Source organism: Poeciliopsis prolifica, unplaced genomic scaffold (assembly GCF_027474105.1).
Source record: "Poeciliopsis prolifica strain line A6 unplaced genomic scaffold, Auburn_PproV2 SCAFFOLD017, whole genome shotgun sequence".
NCBI classification, from domain to species: domain Eukaryota; kingdom Metazoa; phylum Chordata; class Actinopteri; order Cyprinodontiformes; family Poeciliidae; genus Poeciliopsis; species Poeciliopsis prolifica.
In genome coordinates, this window is record NW_026562392.1 from 7,161,707 (window position 1) to 7,172,567 (window position 10,861).

The window sequence follows — 10,861 nt, forward strand, 5'->3', positions numbered from 1 at the left end:
GACATGCACTGCAAAATTTGCAGCAAAAAACTCTTTCATCCGGTAAAAAGATGGATTACGGTTTGGTCGCTCAGCATGACAAAGACTAAATTGTTGCTGGGAGAAAACCCCAAAAAGATCTGTATATTATATAGCTTGCATTTTGGCACCTTCCTAAAATAATGGCGTATGTCAGTTTTTGCCAAAAGGGATTTTTTTTTTACCTAAATCATCTTGGTATAAAAGAGGAAGGGATTTTTATTCAAAAATCACTTTTGGCAAAAAATGACTTGGGTCATTATTTTAGAACGATATCAATTTCATTTGATATTTTAAAGCCCATTTTTTCCGACAAATACTATGGGCCCCATAAGAAGAAATTATGTTTCTGGGTTAGGTTTAGGACTGAGGTGTGAATTGAGTTTAGGTGTAATGTAAATGTCGGGGTTAGGTTCAAGAATGAATGAAAAAGAAATTTAAATTCATGCAAAATCCCTGTGAAGGTAGAAAGACATTCTGCGTGTGTTGATCTACATCTTGTCAGCAATATTGAGTTTCATCGATCTGAACAGGCCTCTGCTTACTCTGGGCGACCAGCTGGCTTCAAAATACAAGCTCTGCTTGTACTCGCAAAAGGTAAATTCTTAGGACTGTAAATCTCCCAGAAATAAACTTTAAGGATTTCTTTGAAGAGCTGCAATGTGGATCAAAGACGAGACAATCTGGTGGACCTGTACGCTTCAAACACCAGGAAAAAAAGGGGGAAAAAAAACCTCTAACCTTCTCAAAACCTTCTTCATTCTCAACTTTCCTGGCTGATGGAGGCGGCGTAAAACCTGCACTGATCAGTAACCAGCCTGTCAAGTGTCCATGAATATCGCATTAACCCGCCCTGCATGGGCGCATTGGCTAAATACCTCAAATGTAAGTAAGTGTAAGCTGTTCTTACGCTTATCCTCCGCAGCTTGCCACACATCTGAGATTTACCCCTGAAGCTATAAACAGTCCTCCTTTTCCTCCTCGGAGCTCATCACCAGTGTCCATCCTGGCAACAGGGATCCTAAAACCAGCTCATCTCGCACCCTTCACTGAACAATCTCTGTTCAGTCCGTGGTGTTATAATTACCCTCCAGCGCCAGACATCCGCATGCCTGGACGTTCCTCTCTGGACCTGCATTTAGACAGCATTGTCCTAATTCAGCGTGTGATGTTATTTCACTTGTCATCAGCTTTGCCAAGACAAGTAATAACTTGTAGTGCTCCTGCCTGTCAGCGGCACAATGTCATTAACAGTAATTACCAGTCAAGCAATATGATAAACGCTTATTAGAACAGTAACACTGGAGCCGGAAATCACTTCTTGCCTTAAATCAGGCTGGCATGAAGGAAAAATATTAATTTACACCAGAGGGCTTGGCTGATGTTCATTAATTAAGCTTTCTGCTACCTCGACAGGCGCACCTGTTCCTGTGATTGATTTGTTGTGTGATAAGATTTTCTGCATAAAGAAATTTTGTGGAGTTTTTTTTTTTTTTTAATTTGAAAAGCTGCAACTGAATTTCCATTTGAATTGTCTCCATCTGAGTCAGCACAAAGAGATGTTGACCTTTAAAGGTGAATTTAATGATTATCCTTCTCACTCTGCATGAACTTTACATCCCCCCCCTCCTCCCCATGTCCTCTAACTGGACCACCATCATTATGTGAGGTCACGCAGACAGGACAACCTCCTGCTGTGCACTGGTGACAAAGCTTCAAATGGTTTCTCAGCAGACAGCAATATAACTTCAAAGTAGTTTGTGTAAACCATGTTGTCACTGCAGGGGTGGGAGGTCAAGGGCAATAGACGACAAGCGCAAGGTGGTAACAATGCCTGTGTCCAACTTTGTCCCCCTGATCCCCTCATGAATGGGAATCATAATATCGTCTCTTATTTTGGTACAGATGAAATTATGATGGATGATAACAATGTGTGACAGCAAACCATGAATGTCAAAAGAATTTTTGTCTCGACAAATAATCTGTTAAACAGACTATTAACGTAAAAAGGAGAGAGTAAGCACTCCTATGTTCTTCATGCTGTTAGATCCTCTATCCAGGAAGTTTCATTAAAGTGAATGGGTGATTATAAAACAATTATATTCATGGCTTCAAGAGAGGGAACAGCTCGAAGCTGAGAACACAACACAGGCCATGTTGCAGCAACAACAGGTGGAATCAGTAGCCAGAGAATTAAGGTAACTGTAGGTGCTGTTTGTGAGCATAAAGTTTCTCAAGTACCTTGGTTTTTGATTTTTTTTTTTAATGAATGTCTGACTGTATATCAGTGCTTTGACTTCTCATCCAAGCCCTTAATCGGGAAGATGAGAAAACGCTACAGATGAACTGTTTCATGCAAATACTGCTTGCTAAATGTCTTCCTTATGGAAAAAGATGTCAAATCAGCCCAAGGCTGACATTGACTAAAGTTGGACAGCAGAATGAATTCATGTCTGATTTCAGTATCTTATACATTGTCACTCTGGCAGTTGCCGGCTGTGTGCTCAGTCGCCCAGAGCTTGTTTTCTTCTTTTTGACGTTACTCTTTTTAACATTCTTCTCGACTCTTATTGATTCACCTTTTCCTTGACTTTAGCCATAAAAAAAGAATACAACTACTACAGTGTGAGTTACAAGCCTAAATACGCTGAAAAGGAAAAAAGCTGTAAAAATGCTAAGCAGAATATGAGAGGGAGACGATATGTCGCTGATCAAATAATGGTTCCTTTTTCCACATAATATCCCTCCAGTTCAGAGAAATCTACACATACATCTTTCTTCCTGACAGCCGCACAGTCATGAAAATGCAAAACTTTTCCAAGAACATTTCAGTGAAAGTTGTCCACCAGGTCAAGTGTGAAGTTTTTCTCGATAATATGAGACTTGGGGAAAGTTTAAAGGCGGAATTGTTAAATGCAGTTTGGAACAACATTCATCAACTTACTGGATGTTTCCACAGCTGTAAGTCAAATCCCTTAGTCACCGTCCCTGTGTTACCTGCTTAGCTGCGAGCTAAATCAGTTCATTGATGTGATGTAAGCGCATTTAAAGGTGAAGTCACTATTGATTTCTTGACCAGTGCTTTGTGTGCTTGTCTTGGTTAACCGCGGTTCTCTGCGGGTTGTGTCCTTGGAGTCGAGCATTGTAGTTCCTGTCATAAAACCTTTGTACTAAAATTACTCACATTCATCTTGCTTGCCTTGGGGCTTCAATCCTTGAATTTCGGATGAGCCAATGAAAGCAGGACTACATTAAGACACCTGGGACAGACTCCAATCAGCCTGCAGAACAACCTGGCCTTGGGCACCGTTGGACCTTCCCGCAGGACAGCGATCCTGGAGAAAAGCATCCATCGCCTCGGAGTGGCTCAGGCAAATGTTATGTTCTTTTCAGAAAGTGCGATATCAAGAATACGCCTAAATGAAACATCAACATCGTATCACATGAGAATGAAGACCAACAAGATAGTCTTCTTTTTGTGCTCAACCTTTTATTTATGTGTAAAGTGCCACGTGAAAATATTTATAATAATTTACCTCTTCAAGATAATGCCTTACTGGTTTTTGTTACTAAAAAGTATTTGTCATGAAATAGCATAGATTTACGTTAAATCTGTTACTGACATAACAAAAAAGTTTTTTTTTTTTTTTTAATTCTCCAAAACTTGTTTTTTTTTTTTGGGCAGTCAGGAAAAAAATTTCAAAGTACAAGTGTGACCAAACACGCAACTGAAATGTCAAATTGTTAAGACATTGCATTTTACTCCGGAAGTTCAAAAAAAAAAAAAAATATTATTTTGGAGAATTCATTGAACTTTTTATCCATGATTTATGCTAAAATCATTGCAAAAAAAATGTAGAAAGGGCTATTTTAATCAGGTAAATAGGGAAACAAATTTAGCCAAAATCTACCTTAACACTGTCGACCAAAATTTATAACAATTATTGTTTATAAGAATGTGTTTGTTTTGGGCTAAACTCAACCAAACATGAATTGTCCTCACTCTATTCTTTGGGTATTGATTGTAAAACATCCATCCTCCTCTCTGACTACCGTAAATATTTCAGAAGACAGTTACAGCCTACAAACAAGCAGCAGAAGTTGGGAGACCATGTATAAATGTACTCCTTCTGGCCCAATTTTAGTTACTGGGTTGTGTTTATAGCACAGGGCATTTATCACTTGCTGGATACACAGGATACTAAAGTGGGGCAGAAATTAGGAATATGCTCACACACACACACACACACACCTACGGACGTGAACCTCTGTAGAGCCACCGTTTAAAAGTTAATATACACATTTAGTTACTGATCACCAAATTCAGTCCCAACTTCTGCTTTGCCTCTTGTTAATTTATTTTATCGTTTGTGACAGGTCAGCAGCGGCATGATTAGCTGCAAGTTTGTTGCGGCACATATGCCAATCAAACTGACATGACTGACTTGAGAGACCCCAAGGTCGAAGAGATGTTGATTGCTTTGACATGATGTCTCCACCGAGGACGGGTCCCCTCTGCCGAACGTCAGAGTCATTGATTGTCTTTATGTCCTGCAGCAATTTTCAGGCTCTCAAACCGTAAATGCAGTGCCTTGCAAAAGTATTCAGGCACTGCAGTCAGATTGCAACCAACAACCACAACAAGAAGCACATTATTACAAGGAGGAAGAAACTACAGTCTTTACAAAAAAAAAAAAAAAAAAACCTTTGTGGCTTGAATGCATAATGGTTTTTATGTATTCAAAAATGCTTCCTATACCTATTATCTTGCATGGACAGGAAAGTTGTTCAAAAATGATGAGTAAATAGATGAAGCTAAATAAAAGGCAACTGGGGAGGAAAACCTGTTAAAGACACAAAACACTAGAAAGTTGGACAGAGGTTCATCTTAGAGTTGAATTGTAATCAATGCAACGTTATGGTTGTTCCTGGTTTCTCAATTGGTGCTTTCTGTTGTTTTAATGACGATTTATTTTTGTGTTTTTATGATGTAACCTGCCTTGTTGCTGACATGTGATTTATAAATAAAATTGATTGATTGGTTCTGCCTAGAAAATGCAAATAGACTTACACGAAGCTCTCCATAGGAGTTCAATATCGAATCGAATTCATGTGTTAGAGTAATCTAAATATAGATCATAGCAAACTTGAATGCAAAAATGAATCAGTGATTATTTGGCTTTTTCTTTGACTCGTCAGCAAATAGATTAGACAGTCCTACACAACTATCAACAATCATCTATCATTTCTGGTCCATTAGAAGTGCTAAACGAAGCAGTATAGTGAATTTGATTGATCATTTTGTCATGTCAGCAGCAGGTTAGCAACAACCAAGTCTTCATCCTTCGGTTTTGTCTCGAGTGCCTTCAACAAAAACACAGCGCTGAAATGCTTCGGCTCCCCGCGCTCATTCTGTGTCTGGTCCCACTCGAGGTAATGATGTGGGTTTAGATGTGCTGAGCGTCTTTTCCTCATTGTGCTACTTTGTTCTGAGACGTTAAACTGTTTGCAGGGGAGATGTACACTCAAACTGATAAACAGCAGCTGCATCTGAGATTTCCCTGTCCCTCCCACGCTATATCCTGCCAAATAGACCGTGAGTCTTCTGTGACTTGGTGGAAATGAAAATCCTCAAATATCAGGCAGAAGTTTCTCTCTCTCTCTCTTTTTTTTCCCTCCTACTTTTTCCCAGAAAGACCACAGTAGCTGAGCCTCTGGCCTGCTGATGCAATAGTTTTGAGCAAAGTTTGTGTATATAAAAGTGATTCCTTATGCCTTCCCAAAGATTTTTTTCCCCCTCCACAATTTTCAGTTCATCTTGTTTATATATTTATATAAAAAATAGAAAAAAAATATTTTTTTTGTTGTGTGGAGAGATCAAGCTAAACCACGTGCTTTGAGCTGAGCTCGGAAAGGAAGCCTTTAGCTGGGTAAACAGCGGGAAAACGGTTGGGGAGAAATACTTTAATTAGGATCCAGGGATTTGTCTGTTTAGTTTCCTGAGGAGAAGGCTGGGATGGGATCTCAGACACATCAGTTTGGGCTCATTTAATCAGCAAGCGTGGCCCGCAGCACCTTGACCCAGCAGTAATCTATCACTGCTCATACACAGCGCTGCCACCGAGCTGCCAATGGTGATGGAGAGAATCATCTGGCTCCTGAAACCCGTTATTTCCCTGTCATCTGTGAATACTTTTTCTCTTTTTTCCCCTCTCTCGTCCCTCCCTCGTTCTCTCCAGATTTTTTATTTTTTTCTTGCCCAGATATTGCCATGGCAACTGTGGATTCTGCACAGAGTGGCTGTTGAGGATGTAAAGTAGTTCCTGTGGAAAAATAATCTTGCAAATCCCCAAAACAAGAGCAGATGCAGTTGTAGGAAGAGATGTGGGTTAGGGAATTTAGCATTTCAGGGATTATTTACGCAAAACCCAACGCAGCGGCCTCTTAATACGTCTCTTCACGTGGCGAAGCTCGGCGCCACCTGTCATGGAGACAGCTCTTTATTGGCCTTATCTATCCTCCTCCTTTTTTTTCCCGTTGTGGCCTTTAGATCTTCATCTTTGACTGGCAACTCTATGGACTGAGGACTGTGTTTTGGGCTGCGATTCGCCTCTGCCTGCCACCCAATTTGACGGCTGTCACCCAGCAGTGGCACAAATCCCGCAGGCCATTATGAGGCTGGTTTAATCCCCAGAACGGCAGCAACAGGAGCCTTTCAAGAAAGGTTTCAGAGCATGATACCCTGTCTGTCACATGCATCCGTGAGCTTCAGGCGAGGCTGCAGCGCCTCGTCGTGATCCCACTCCACCGTTAATGTCGTGCCTTATCCCCAGCCCTCCGAGGGTACTACTGCTCAAGATCAATCACATGCTACATGTAGTGTTCAGATACTTTGTCTCTTGATTACCGAGTCTTAGTGAAGGCCATGATTGCACACAAGGAATGTTTTTATTTTTATTTTTTCTTGTTTGTTTGTTCTTCTTTTGCATGCCAAGATGTATTTTTAAAGTAGAAACTGGCACGCCTTTTTGCATACAGTGTTTTTTGTCTGTAGATAATTGCAAAAAACGTCTGGACAGATTTAGTTCCATGCTGTGACAATGTTTGTTTTCATCAGCGTGTGGATGGACTGTTGGTCAGAGTTGGTTGGAGGAGGGATGAAGCAAAAACCCGTTTTGAGCCTTGAAAATCGGGTCAAGGTTCACCTAAATATCAAGCCAGAAGGAATTGTTCATATCAAAGAATGTTAGAGCTGAAGCGTGGAAGACTTTATTTTCTCAGTGTTCTTTCCCTCTGCATGTTTGACAGTGAAAATATAAGCATGTATTTTTTCTAAAGATGGTTTCCTTCCTGCTGTCTCATCTGTCTTATCTTTTCGACCTCAGCGTGTAAGGGCAACAACGAATCTCCAAATCAAAACTTTATTTGCTTTTAAATTCAGCCTGGAGTTTGAGGAAACAGCTGGTTTTATCAATCAGCGCTCTGCACTTGGTTTGTGACAAGCATGGCAAAAACAAGCAAAAACAAAACCATTGCCGGTGATCTTTAGCCGTATAAAGTGGACTCTCGGCATTCATGAACAGACGCTGCATACAGATGGACGCCGTGGATACGAACCAGTGAGGAAGGCGCTTCTCTGAATAAGCGCAACAAAGCTTCAGATAAAAATCTAAAACTGGATTGTTTGTCCTCAGTGATCTTGCATTTCACCCCAAGAACACCTTCCAGAGGGCCCAGTGTGCTTGTGGGAACATAAAGCTTTGTAGATGTTACGCAACATGATACAGAGAACTTAATCAAAGTAAATTTCAGTGTAAGTAAGGGTAAGAAGGGTGCAAATCATTTTAGACATGGTGGCTTTTCAGCTTGGGTAAATCAATAAAGTGCAATAACACTTTCCACAATGACACCCCTTGTACATTTTCTTTTTATTTCTTATAGCATCTGCTAGTCCCACTTCCAAACACACGGCAAGAAAAACTCCAACTCTGCCCGGTGTATGAATAACTTTGGGCCTAAATATGAACCCCACGGGGCAGCAGCTCGCTCAAGAGGTTTAGAAAACCAAGATGCAGCCCCGTTTCTCAGTTGTCTGTATTTGACACATCTCAAGAAAAACTGTCACTTTGGGTTACCGAAGCCCAGTTCACTGTGTATAAAAGATGGTCATAATCTCCGGGTTAAAAATTTTAAGCAAAAGCAGAAATGCCTTGCAGGGAAATCCCACTGAAGTTTACTCAACCGAGAAAAAAAAATCAATGCCTGTAGGCATTCAGCTGAATGTTGCTTCTACTGCCATGTGGAAAGTTTCCTGCCTGCTCCAAGAAAGAGTAGCTTCTCTGTTTTTCTTCTTTCGTAGGACATTTGTGTCTCCATCCATGCTCATGGTACTGTATGATGATATCTAATATTTGGGGTTATCACTCGCCATCATTGATGAAATGTCTGCAAGTCTGAGCCAATTGGCTGCTGGCTGCAGACCTGATAATTTACAGTTATGAAACTTGTATGGATTTTCTCATCTTCCTTTTGACAGGACAGTGAAAAGGGCATTTCTTAAATGCCACTAAGGTATTTTACAGTGAGTCAATAAAAACAGCTCCAACAGCTACTTAAGTTTTAAAAGGATGGCAGGATAGTGACGAACACTCAAACATCCTCCACAACTTCAGTTTTCTTGAACTTTCTCCAGCAAATCGTTGTCCTGTAGATTACCGTTGGGACTCTATGGCCCTAAAACACCTTTGGAATTTTTTTTTATTAGGTTCTTAATAATAAACTCCATTTGTTATTAAGCGTGTTTGTCTAAGACTTGTCAGCATTAGAAATTGAGAAAGTTGAGATTCTCAGTGCATCGTTCCCTCGTGTAAAAATATTGCAGAATCTTAAAACACGTACGTTGACAAAACTATTTGGATTTCAGTCACCAAAGGGATGTTGCTCGTATACTGTTGCTATGAGGACATGTATTTTTCTCATTTTTTTCCTCACATTTCCTTCTTCGCGGGTTTTTGCTTGAATTGTTTCTCATTGCATTGATATCAGCTATACAGCCACAATTGTCAAGCTTTTGATTGCAGTGCTTCAGAATAAACAGAGTCAAATCTGTGCAAAGTTGCCCGTCCGGTGCAATGCCCACTAAAGCCAGCAGACCGACCTGAAACCCATTTCTTAGTGTCGATCCCAGTTGCTTACCTCCGTTCTCACTGTCCTCTCTCTGTGCCTCCAAGCCCCTCGGACTAAACATGACCTGGATGTTCACAGTGCAGAAAGTGCAGATGGTTTGTCGAATGCACGTCTGAAATAATTTTTATTTTCTCAGTTTCTACTGTGAAAACACATTTTTGTGACACACTTTTTAGTGTTGTGTATAGTTAATACTTGAAGTATGAATGCACCAATAGCATTTGACTTTGTTAAGACGAGTGACACCAATATAGTGTTCGTGCAATGTTCCCTTTCTATAACCACAGATATTTCTATCAGACACGTTTTTCTTTTGTGTTAGCCAGGGAGCGTAAGGTGGTGTTCTTTCAGCCAGCAGCGGGTGCACAGCAACAGGTGGGGGTGGGTTTACTCTCTACTCCATACAGTCAGAAAAACACAGATACATCAAGCTGATTATATATCCTCTAAGTCAGGCTATCTGCTCAGGTAGCAAGAAAATAGACAGACATGCCACTCGGGGTTTCCCAAGTGTAGCTCTATATGACACAAGAGTGATGGGTGACGCTCCTAACATTTTTGTGCCCTGTCTGCATTTTTTTCACCTGGAGATATTTCCAAACATGCACAATTTTTTGTAGGTGAGTGAAAACTGGAAGTGTCAGCTTATTGGCAGCAATAAGGGAGGGAGGGGCAGCTCTGTGTTTGCTCCGTGCGCCACAAAGCTTCTTCCACGTGTCTCTCTCACGTCTGATTAAAAATATTTTAATTTATAATTGCAGTTTGAAACCGGTAACTGACCCATTCCTGCTCAACAAACTTTTCATTTCGAAAACTTTAACGCTTCGCCCTCTTTTGTTGACTTCTCAAGATTTCTTTTCCCCACTAATGAAGAAAACGAGGATATGCAAGAGGAGCCATCTATTATAATTCCTCGTCGTCCTCCCTCTGTTCCTTTTAAGTCTGGTGGTGCCAGGTTGCCCCGGGTACAGTGATTGATGGGCCGCTTGTGACCTATGATAGACAGAGCCACAATTAAAGGGCGACTTATCTACCAGCTGTGAATCTCAAAGATAAATGCTGATAGCACTCGGCCCTTTGATGTTCAATCATGCACTCCACGCCTCGGCCTCAGCTTGTGTCCCCAGATTGACTGATGCACATTTGAATATTTCTTTCCAGCAGGTAAACATTAACATTCAGTTCACCTCCTCGCGCACTCCTCCTCACTCTCGGTGTAATGTCGTCTGTCTGTTTCTCAAAATGAAAAGCAGCACCTAATTTAGGTGTGTTCATCCCCCCACTGGGTGCCAGTAAGATGGAAGTAATGAACATCCCATTATTTTTGAATTATTCATCTCTCTATGTGAGATTTAGCGTGGTTTTTTTCTTCCTTTTTTTGCTTTATTTCCTTTGACTGTCTCCACTTAATGTTTCATTCTTTTTTTGTTGGTCCTTTTTTTCACTTGGCCGCGTCCCAAATCCCTTCGATCTCCTCTGGAGTACGCCGCCGTTCCCTGCCATTTCCTCTGGGGACATGTTTGGTCTCAAGATTGTTTTATTTGCCCATTTGGTTGTTTGCATCTTCTGCCATATTAGGACAACTACTCTCTTTCCAAGGTGATTGAATCGATTTGGATTCTTTCAAATACGGTTACCAAACCGTAGTGCCGTGTCG